Here is a 12,504-nt window from a genome sequence, read left to right as displayed (position 1 = left end):
CTATTTATATTTTGTGGACATTTGAAGAATGGTTGAAAACTGATTAACCTAACAGGTCTTCAAATACCTTTGGAAGATGAAGTAAAAATACGTGGATTCATGAAGTCAAGAAGGATTTAGAAAGAAGAAATTTAAGAGAAGAAGCAGTAACGTAGAGAGAGATTTTCAGAATTAAATTGTTAAGAAAGGAAGAATTCCGAGGTCGGGAGAGAAATAAAACAGGCTCAAAATGGTCAGAGGAGGGGAAAGGGAGACATAAAGAGCAGGTGGATTATTGGAGGAAGAATAATAAAGCACTAAATTGTCGCGAGGTCCCTAGAAGGCCCTAACGGAGAAGGAAATAATAATAAAGGAGAAGAAGAAGAATAACTACTGTGAAAATGGCCAATTTCTCACCGAAATGATCTTCGAATACATCATGTGGTTAAAGGCTACGTATAAGCGGGTAGAAGGTCAAGAGAGATGCAGACGAAGTTGGAATTTACATAACAGATGATCCACAATGGAAGAGAGTTCAGAATAAGAGTCGAGAGTCTGAAATCATTTGAAGAGTAACCAATAAAACGGAGGCTCGAAATGATCCTTTCCGAAAAGGAGACAAAGTTGAGAAGCGAAATGAAGAAGATGATTTTAGAAAATAGAAGAGAAGAAAGGCAATAATAATAATAATAATAATAATAATAATAATAATAATAATAATAATAATAATAATAAAAGACTCCTATTATAAAAATTATTTCCAGAGTGGAACTTCGAGGTCATTCAATGATTGCATGGTTCCCTCAAAAGTTTCTTCACGGATTCTGAATCAGATCATCGCCCTGCGCACTGTTCTTCATGGTCTCTTCCCCGTTAAGAAGCCTCATGCCTTCAGCCATTACCACTTTGTGCATACGAGTTTAATTTTCAACCCCTCTGCTTCGTGCGCTTGTTACCGTTAAGTGAATTGGACCGTCGTCTTTCTCCTCCACCACCGCCCCTCTCATTACCCTCTCCGGTGCTACGTGGATCCGACGCCAATTCCTGGTGGAGATTTTCTCGCAAGAAATCGTGCCCAAGATTGGACGTATAAGTAGGTACAGGTTAGTGGGAGAGGATTCTCTTAAATGGCCTGTCTTAACTGCTTCATTTTGGCGACTCCTATACAGACAGTTTCATCTGCTTACCCTCGAGAACCTTGTACTTGAAATGGCATTATACAGATGAGAATGTTGGTTAAGAGGAATGCATATAGTGTTGAGTGAAAAATATTCACACTTACTCTTTATTATTATTATTATTATTATTATTATTATTATTATTATTATTATTATTATTATTATTGTGCTTTTACGGCCGCATTGGGCCACTGTAGTAAATTTCTGTCTGGCCTTCTATGATGTTTTATGGCTTTTTATTTTCTGTTCTTCTAGTATTTCTTCATTCTATCTCATCTTTGTTGTCGTTCTTCTGGAAATACCCTTTTACTTATTTCTCTATTATAACATATTGGTAGGAATCTAATTTTACTATTCTTCAATTTATTTATTTTGTTTGATTTATTCTTTAAATCCTCCAGTGTTATGTCTAATTTTTTCACGTCTTCTTTTATTTCATTCATGCAGACAGGTAGTTGTTTTTGTTTCCAAAGCTTTTCCAAAATTCTGCGTATTAATGTGTCTTGAGATGTTCTCAACAGATGACCAAAGAATTACATTCTCTTCTTTCTTATGAAATCCGTTATCGGTTCTATTTCCTGATATACTGCTGCATTTGGGATGATACGCCATTCTCCTCCTTTTTGGTACTTCTTATTAATGCATGTTCTTACTGTTCTTCTTTCTATTTTTAAAATTTTGTCTATGTTATTCTTTTAGATTAAATAACGTTTCACTTCCATAAGCTATTTCAGATTGGACCACAGCCTTATAATGTATCAATTTTGCATTTATTGACAATCGTTTCTTTCTGAATGTATTTCTGGTTACTCTATTCTATCGTGTTGAAGTTAATTTTTAAAAATTTTAAAATATATTTCGAAAAATTTGATTATGTTTCAGTAAATATCGATAACACTTCCCAACTACCACCATTATTATTAACTGCAAGGTGCTCTTTATGCTCTCAGGAGAGCATTCATGAAATAAATACTGCGATTACAAAACAATGCAATATTATTTATTTGTTTATTTATTTATTTATTTATTTATTTATTTATTTATTTATTTATTTACTAAATACATATGATGCAGGTATATTTTACACTATTCTTATAACAAATTAATATCACTATCAGCCAAATCAATCATTAAATGTCGTGGCCCCTTTTAACTCATATATCCAAACAGGCTCGTCACAGTCTTCTTCAAGAGGTACGGTTTTGTGCGGTTCTCTCTCAGGTGATATTGGAAGTCTTCCTCAAATCCCTGTTCCATCTGTCTGGTGGTCTTGCTCTAGGCGTCCGATGTCCTTTTGGACTCCATTCTAGCATTAGCTTCGTCCATCTTTCATCGTTATGTTGTGCAATATGGCCATCCCACTGTCATTTTAAATAGTATACTCTCTCCAAGATGTTCTTAACCTTAGTGATCGATCAGATGCCAACTGCTCTTTTCCTGTCTTTCCTTGTATAGCCCAACATTGCTCTTCCCATTGTCCTCTGAGTTGTCCTAAGATTTCCTTTCCTAAACTTGTTTAGTGTTCAAGTCTCACAACCATAGGTTAAAACAGGAAGAATACATTGTTCAAAAACTAATTTCTCCAAATGTTTTGATGATGATGTTTGTTGTTTAATTGTGCCTATCAGCTAGTTCATCGGCCCTCTTCAAATTACCTGCATTTTTAAATCTAAAAACTGATGAATTCCTTCCAAAAGCTTGCCATCCAAACTTGGTGCGCCTATAGATTTCTGGTTTATTTCTCCCTTGATATTTAAAATGTGACCAAGGTAGATATACTCCCTGACCTCTTCTAATGGCGTGTACTTAATTTCCACTATTCCAGTCTGGACCCATTTATTGGACATGACTTTCATTTTGCAAAGTTTCATGCTTAAGCCAACCCACCGACATTCCAATACAAGATTTGTAACTAAGGTTTACAGCTCATGGAGGTCATTTTCCAATAAATCAATATCATCCGCAAATCTCAAGTTGTTGAGTTTTCTCCCATTATTTATAATTCCCTTCTATTCCCAGCACAGCTTTGCCATAGCCATCTCCAGGACAGCTGAGTACAGTTCTGGTGACATGGGATTGCCTTGTTTGACACCCCTCTACAAATTTAAATAAGTATAAGGTAATAATTGGTATAAACAACAATATTAAGTAACAACAGTAAATTACAACAATAAAAATGTAACCCGAATGGCAGTGATAAATGGTAGGTGTCGGTTACTGAGTTGGAAAGAAGAAAATACATGGGTTGTTAGGATGGAAGGAAGTAGAAACCTGGAGAAGACTTCAAAGAAATCTTTTAATTTTGAGTTTAAAGGATGCTTAGTGATATTTACACTAAGAATGGCGGCAAGTGAGATGTTCGAGTAAAGTTGCTCTTGCTACACCCTGCGTAAATGGAAAGTTAAGTTGCAGAAAGTGCTGATCCGTGTGAACTTTTATTTTCAAGTGCCTTCTTCCTTAAAACGTAAATACCATATCTCTGAAGGAAGTAGCTAAGAAGATATCGGCTTTTGAAGATTGCATGAAAGACTTTCAAGATCGCCTAGACTCAGCAGCCAGTGCCACCAACCCACCGAACGTGCTCCAAGCGCTTGGCGGCGAGTTCCAGGCATTCAAGAAACAGGCCAACGAAGACATCTCTAAGATTAAAAGGGAGATGAAGGCTCTGGAAAAACGGCTTCAAAAACAAGACGACGTTTTGGGGAAAAATGGAAGGGATGGACTAGGAAGAGGAAACGAAGAGGCCGTGACCTTAAGTTAGGTACTATCCCGGCATTTTCCTGGAGGAGAAGAGGGAAACCACGGAAAACCACTTCCAGGATGGCTGAGGTGGGAATGAAACCCACCTCTACTCAGTGAACCTACCGAGGCTGAGTGGACCCCCCCGTTCCAGCCCTCGTACCACTTTTCAAATTTCGTGGCAGAACCCGGAATCGAACCCGGGCCTCCGCGGGTGGCAGCTAATCACGCTAACCACTACACCACAGAGGCGACAACTACTGTGTTCGAATGTCGTAATTTTCCCTTATTCATATACCGGTAGTTCTTTTAATTGTATCTGTTCCAAATAATTTTGCATGCACATTCATGTTTTGCAATACTTTCTTTGTTACATTGCTGATTTTACCTTGCTGGTTCAATAATTTCACCTAGATGTTTAAATTTATCTACTTGAGCGATATTTCCTTATTTGGTGATTAACGGTTGAAGAACAATTTCAGAAATGTACTTGTGGCAGAGATAATAATGAAATACTTTCTCAAAGAGTTCATATAATAACAAAAAAATATGATATTATCCTTTAGAAGGAAAGTAACACATCAGAATAATTCAGTGTCCAAATAGTGATAATATACTAACAGAATCTTGCAGTTTGCGGTGTGGTTTAGGAGGCAGTGGATGCTGATAGGTGTAATATATTATGAATGATGACATTTCCACTAGTAATACCAGCACACAATGGCTGTGATTCGAGTAGAGGGACACGTGTTCGACATGATTAATTGAGGGAAGGTTCAGATGAAGTTGTCAAAGTCTCCATACAAATGGTGCCGCCGGACTCAGAGAGGAACGTATTGGTTTTAGTGCTGGCGTAGTCTCATCTGGTAGGACATTGACACAGTGTTAAAGGTAAGGTAGGGTCAAATGTTCCTGTCTGTCCAGAGGTTAATGAGAGATCTCCAGTGCAGGATAACGCGCTGTCCCGCCCTCAGACGTGGTAAGGCTAAAACATTCAAGCACGTTTGCAAAAACAGGATTTAGTTTACGGTTAAAAAGTGCCTTACTAAAGCTACCGCATTATTACTTATTACTTATTACTTAGACACTGTGTAAAGCCGTTTAATTATTCAACCGGCCATGTTTAAACACTACCGATAACACTGTTTAACCTCAAATTTAAGGTGAATCGCAATCAGAGATCAAGTACCATAATGTGTATTATCATTTTGAGAAGAATAGTTAAGATGACCTCCTGTGGGTCATCTGCTGCGAAATCGTAGCAATTCATTTGAATTGTACGGGTAGGTACAGTTGTAAATACGATTCCGCTTTTCACGAGATAATATAAGGGACTTGTCCCTTGAGCCTGTCAACTTGACTACATTTCTTGGCAGCAGATATATTTTATTGTTGTTTGAGTCATCAATGCATAGACTGGTTTGATGCAGCTCTCCATGCCACCCTATCCCGTGTTCACCTTTTCATTTATACGTAAGTATTGCATCCTACATCTTCTCTAAGCAGCTTGTCATATTCGTACCTTGGTCTAAACCTACCGTTCTTACCGCGTACACCTCCTTCAAATACCAACTGAACAAGTCCATGGTGTCTTAAGGTGTGTCCTATCATTCTATCTCTTCTTCTCGGCGAATTTAGCCTAATCGTTCTCCTTTCACCAATTCGATTCAGTATCTCTTCATTAGTGATTCGATCTATCCATCTCACCTTCAGAATTCTTCTGTAACACCACATTTCCAAACCTCACATTCTCTTTCTTTCTGAGCTACTTATCGTCCACTTTTCACTTCCATACAATGCCACGCTCCAGATGAAAGTCTTCAGAAACATCTTTCTAATTACTATACCAATGTTTGAAGTGAGGAAATTTATTTTCTTAAGAAAGCTTTTTCTTGATTGTGTTAGTCTGCATTTTATTTCATCCTTACTTCTGCCATCGTTAGTTATTTTACTACCCAAGTAACAGCATTCATCTACTTCCTTTAAGACTTCATTTTCTAATATAATATTACCTGCATGTGATATTGCCTGAGCTGGTGTACAATCATGTCATACAGCAAGGCCCATCAGCTGAGGAGGAGGGGTGTGCAGGTTGGCTGCTATACATTGTTCTTATGGGACTAACTCCTATGCTATGCTAGGGCTATCTCGGGGTGTCACTTCTTGTAACCTATGGCTTATTAGTCTTACGAGAATAGCTTTCTCAGAGGGCGTAACATGGCTACTAACCCAAGCTGGTATACGCTGTCGTTTTTGCACCCCTAAAGCACATGACAAGAGACAAATAAATATTTACACTACCTGTGACATTCCACTCTGGGTAGATCAATGCTTTGTGAAGTTTCATGGGAAGCAGGAGACATTTACATATCACAAGGCCATGGTGTGATGAAATAATTATCATTTATACTTTCAGCTTTTGCAACAGAATATAACCTATTTATTTACCTTGCAAAATCGAACTCTAAAATATTTGAGATTATGTATAATTTCTTCAAACCATCATTGAAGGTAAAGTACAGGGAAAGAGACCAGAGGGACGACCAAGGATATCATACAGCAATAACTCCGTCGGTGAACTGGCATATGGTTCAAAGAGCAACAAAAAGAGGCTAGCAGAAGTTCGTCATATGTGGCTACAGCGACAAGGCATTGCCTTTACTAGATGAAGATGATATCATTTTCAATTTATATGATCAATTTTTGAAGAAAGTAAGTTATTATCTGAATGTGGTTCATAGTGGTCCATGGAGAGAATATTTCCCACCATATTATTGGGGTATTAAAAAACGCTATGTTAAAAATATAGTCTTTATTTACTTTCAGTTCAGAAAATATATTTAAAAATATTTTACACTGTACCAAATAAATGGGCTGTGGAAGGGGCAATGAAGGAGATATTTTGGTATCTTCCTGAAATGTATATAATGTAAAAGGGGAATACTTTTCATCTCTAGGTATTACTGGGCATCAAAAGTGAAAAGAGATGTACACCGATTTGCTGGTTTGAAAGTTCATGTACCGATCTCGATAGCTGCAGTCGCTTAAATGCGGCCAGTATGCAGTAATCGAGAAATAGTGGGTTCGAATCAAACTGTCAGCAGCCCTGAATATGGTTTTCCGTGGTTTCTCATTTTCACACGAGGAAAATGCTGGGGATGTACCTTAATTAAAACCACGGACGCTTCTTTCCCACTCCTAGCCCTTTCTGTCACATCGTCGCCATAAGACATATCTGTATCGTTGCGACGTAAAGCAACTTGTGAAAAAATCCTGTTTTTAATTATAGTAAAATTTTTACTAATATTGTATTGTGAGACGTGGTGTGATGACGACGGGCCCAGAACTGAGCCCTAGCATTGGCGCCAATTACTTGTTCCAGGCCCCTTCTGGAATGTTTCCCACCCAACCTCCCTTGGTCAACTCTTGCTCTTTTTCGACAAGGACGGTATTAGAGAATTTGAGGCCTAAATAAGCTTTCATTTTCCCGCCTTTCATGGCTCTTACCTTTTCCATGCCGACACCTTTATTTTTCGGAGGATCTTCCTTCTTGTTCCTTCAAGTTATTTGAAATTCATTATAAATGAATAATTTAATGTTGTTTGTCTCCAAATTTGGCCAACTATGGACAGCATAGACCTTAAGGTTTCTTGACGTTTATTAACTTCCGGAAATCACTTCATTCCTTCGCTTCTCATCTTTCTCTCCTCATCGGAGTTGATCCGTTCGGGCCTGCGGTTTTACTGGTTTCTCTTCAAATGATTTTAGACTTCCGACACTTATTTTCAACTCTCGTCTGCTATGGATCACCTGTAGTGTAATTCCAACTTCTTGCGCATCCCTTTTTACCTCTTCTACCTACTTGGAGGTGACCTTTAACCCCATGATGTATTTTAAAACCTTTTTTCTCAGTCGTTTGCTATCCGCCATCAATTCTTACTAGGTCTCCGTAGAACTTCAGCCATCGTTTCCGCTTTGTGTCCAGTGATCTTTGATGCAAGTGTGTAGTAGACCAGTATAAAAAGGAAACAATTCTCGAAACCCACGGGTACATAATGAAAATATCGACGCCGAAAAGTAGGTATTATTAACGTAGTTATGTACGGGCTTTATTTTTGTATAAATCGTGGTCTTATCATTTATTATTTGTGTGTTGTATGATCTGTCTAGTGTAAAAGAACATGTGAGGTTATGTTACGATACTTCTGTAGTATTTTTATTTATACGACTTTGTTTAGTGTAAGAAAACGTAATTAATTGTATATAATTTATTATTACCTGTAAATATGGTGTATAAAGCTGATGTAATGTTGTGCAACATAATTTAAGGCTCTAGAACAACGCACCATTGTCACTCGAGTTTTACAGAATGTTCTATTTATTTGTAGATAGGTTTATTAAAGACTCGAGAAGTTACGAGAAAGCATGTTGTGTCATACTTTTCTGGAAGTCTGGCCAGGCAAGGTATATAAAAGGACAGTCTTGGGTTGTTGAGTTGAGTTGTTAGCGAGAGTCGTTAGTCGAGTTAAGTATGTGAACTCATGTTGTGGTTTTGCTGTTGAAGTGGTTACGTTGTGTTGGTGCAAGTGATTGCGTAGTTGGTCAATATGCTAATGTGCAGTCGATTAAGTTCAAGATGGTGGTCCATTTTGATGTTCTGTTATTAAGATTGTATATAAAACAGCGTACACAATTGATAGCGTCTCGTGTGTGTGTCTTTGTGAATACGGCATCTTTTCATTGGACTTGTAGATCTCCTCATTTTATATTTTTTTCCAAGTCCCATTAGCAGTCTTCTGTGGTCTCAGAATTTTCCTCAGAATCTTCCTTTCTTCTCGAGTTCTTACACTTCCTCTTTATTGTTTAAAATAAGGCACTGTGAAGTGTACAATCCTTTCAGTTTTATTACCAAAGCCCGGATTTTCATGCCGTAACAGGTTAGATTGCAAACCAAATTTGGTTAAATTGAAGTTCCGGCCACCCACTCTTCCATAATGTAGCAAGAGTGACATATTATAGGAGTTCTGTTGGGCCGAACCCCTAATGTTTATGCAAACCCCATATCATAATAGTTGTGAAGGTAGACTATACTTGCTGCTCGCTTCAGAAACTTTGCATTCTAAAATATTAATGCATAAAAATCTGGGCTTTATTTATTTCCGACTTATAATGTCATATTTTGGCATAATCTTTATATATTTTAGCCCGATATTCTTGTAGGCCGTAGTAATTTAAGCACTTTAATCCTTGCTCATAAATCAGTGCGAAATTCGATCCCTGTAGCTCTTTTTCAATAACAATGAATTTTAAGACACAATTAATTAAGCAATACTCGAACAACACTATTTACTATAGCTACAGGTACCTTCCCCCACGATTCTTTCTTATATCAAAAATATTAAAAATTTATAGGTAAAGTCCTCGTAGTTGAACCCCCCAAATGACGCAGCAGCAAGCCCATCAGGGAGCGAATGGGTCTCTACGGAGTGGAGACACTAACGAAGTTGAAAGTCGTATAAAACTTGGAAATACGTGCTTCACCTCCATGGATGATATTTACCGCCCGAAGACAGGGAAATGCTCTTGTGTTACGAGCCAACTTTGTGTTTCAGTGTATCCTGAACGTATACCAGAGGCAGTCCTCTCTATGTTTGCTAAGGAGTGGTCACACACTAAGTATGAATATTATAAAGATTCGGAACTCCCTAACTGTTAAAGACCTGCGTGTTCGTATGTCAAATCCTTCTTCTGAAAGAAAATAAGGATGCAAGAATATATATACATAGTAATTTGATATATTTTCCAGGAAGAATACTTCAGAAATGTGAGCTGAGGATAATATGTTCTCGTTGTTGTTGTTTGAGTCGTCAGACTGGTTTGATGCAGCCCTCCATGCTAATCTTTCCATTTCTACTTACCTACTCTATCTGCTCTAATTTTCTTGTCATATTCATACCTTGGTCTACCTCTACCGTTCTTACCAACTACACTTCCCTCAAAAATCGACTGAACTTATCGTGAGCGTCGTATGATGTGTCCTATCATTCTATCCCTTCTTCTCGCTAAATTTCGCCAAGTCGATCTCGTCTCACCAATTCAATTCACTATCTCTTCAGTCGTGATTCGATCTATCCACCTCACTTTCAGAATTATTCTGTAACACCAAATTTCAAAAAAATTTCTATTCACTTTCTTTCTGAGCAAGTTATCGTCCATATTTCACTTCCATACAATACCACGTGGCAGACGAAAGTCTTCAAAAACATATTTCTAATTCCTACGTCAACGCTCGGTGTGAACAAGTTTATTTTCTTAAGAAGGACCTTCCGTGCTTGTGCTAGTCTGCATTTTATGCCCTCCTTACTTCTTCCATCATTAGTTAGTTTACTACCCAAGTAAAAATATTCATCTACTTCACTTAAGACTTCAATTCCTAATCGCACCACATGACATTGTTCGACTTCACTTGATTAGTTGCGGTTATTTATTTTCATCTTATACTCATTTTCCAAGATTCTGCCCATACCATTCAGCAATTTCTCCAGATTTTCTGCATTTAGAGATAAAATAACCATATCATCTGTAAATGTTAAGGTTTTGATTTCCTCTCCTTGGATTGCGATTCCCTTTCCAAATTCCTCTTTGTTTTCCTTTACCACCTGTTTTATATAAATATTGAAAAAGTAGTGGGGATAAAATGCATCCTTGCCTCCCTCCTTTCTGAATTGACGCTTCGTTTTCCAAAGTCTCGATTCTTATCACTTCAGACTGATCCTTGTACAGACTGTAGATAATTCTGAGATCTCGGTGTCTGATCTCGATCACCTCCAGAACCTCAATCAACTTTGTCGAAAGCCTTTTCTAGATTTACAAAAGTCCTGGAAGTCTTTTCTTATTCGATTCTGTAAGATCAGGCGTAGAAGTCTTGTTTGCTTCTTCTGAAGCCAAATAGATCTTTTCCCAACTCAGTTTCAATTTGTCTTTCCATTCTTCTGTAAATGATACGCGTTAAAATGTTGCAGGTGTGAGATATTGATAGAGAGGAATAGATGCATAAATATATAGATATAGAAATGAATATTTAAAGAATAGGATATTAAACGGGGACATATTTGAATTGGAGAAGGAAAATGCATATAACGTAACGTTACTAGTTATTGTTCAGGGGTGCTGCGGCACCCGGTACGGGTGGCCCCCTCGACAAGGCGTGATCCGGTGAGTGACGTCACAGCGCGGTGCGGGCTGCTATCTTCGAGCGTGCCCTTAACCTTATTTGGCTAAGAGAGTGGTCTTAACCTTACATGACTGTACACTGGCTACGTGCCTAGACCTAACCTTACAGACCTCAGCTTCGAACCTAGTTCGAAGCACATGTCCAGGTTTAACCTCACAGATCACGGGTTAGACTCCAGGCCTAAAGATGTTAACCGTAGAGACCCTAGTTCGAAGCACGTGTCCAAGCTTAACCTCACAGATCACGGGTTAGACTCCAGGCCTAAAGATGTTAACCGTAGAGACCCTAGTTCGAAGCACGTGTCCAAGCTTAACCTCACAGAGCCCGGGTTAGACTCCAGGCTAAGCGTGTTAACCGTAGAGACCCTAGTTCGAAGCACGTGTTCAAGCTTAACCTCACAGATCCCGGGTTAGACTCCAGGCCAAAGGGTGTTAACCATAAGGCCCAAGTTCGAAGCACGTGTCCAAGCTCAACCTTACAGATCACGAGTTAGACTCCAGGCCTAAGGGTGTTAAGCGTAGAGGGCCTAGTTCGAAGCACGTGTCCAAGCTTAACCTCACAGATCCCGCGTTCAACCCTAGACCTAACTGCGTTGAACATACACACCTAAGATCGATATTGAGGCTAACAGTATAACAGTGTAGGATTAACCTTACATGATGTTAATAGCTAAAAGTCTAGGACATGGGCTTACGCTGACCAGGCGTTAACCTACCTGCTGCCCTTCAATACACCCAGGCTAAATGTCCAGGCTTAACGTTACGCTGACCAGGCGTCAACCTGACTGTTTTCTCTTCTCCTACGTAGCCAGCGTAAGGTCATGTCAGGTTACGAGCACGCTCTTAGCTAGCAGCCCGCATCGCGCTGTGACGTCACTCACCGGATCAGGCCTTGTCCACGGGCCATCGGATTCCGAACGCCACAGAACTGACCACTTGTACTGCTAACGTTGATGAATATATTATATTCACCGAACCCTGCATTAGATTATATTACATAGGATGTAGTGAACCGTAGTTGAATACATTTATATTTTTATGCATACATATTTCGGCTAATTTGTCTCGGAAATTAGTTTTTAACTGACAGATAAGCAATAGTAAGTAACGTTTGCCTAACTTCGTAGGAGAGCTCACAGAAACAGCTGAGGTGGGGGTCGAATCGACAGTTCTGACCGTGGTAAGAGCCAATAAGATAAGGAGTGAGGAGGACTGCATAAGGTTGAAGAGGGAAACCACTTACCGTTGTTTATCTCTGTGTTCTCCTTGAACATACGAAGTATCACTCAGCTTATCTTTATTCCTGCGAAACATTCACATGCAAGTGTATCCAAAAGAAGACACAACCAAACAAGTCACGTTGGATAAACCACAA

The sequence above is a fragment of the Anabrus simplex genome, chromosome 13 (assembly GCF_040414725.1).
Source record: "Anabrus simplex isolate iqAnaSimp1 chromosome 13, ASM4041472v1, whole genome shotgun sequence".
Classification (NCBI taxonomy): domain Eukaryota; kingdom Metazoa; phylum Arthropoda; class Insecta; order Orthoptera; family Tettigoniidae; genus Anabrus; species Anabrus simplex.
This window is presented reverse-complemented; position numbering follows the sequence as displayed.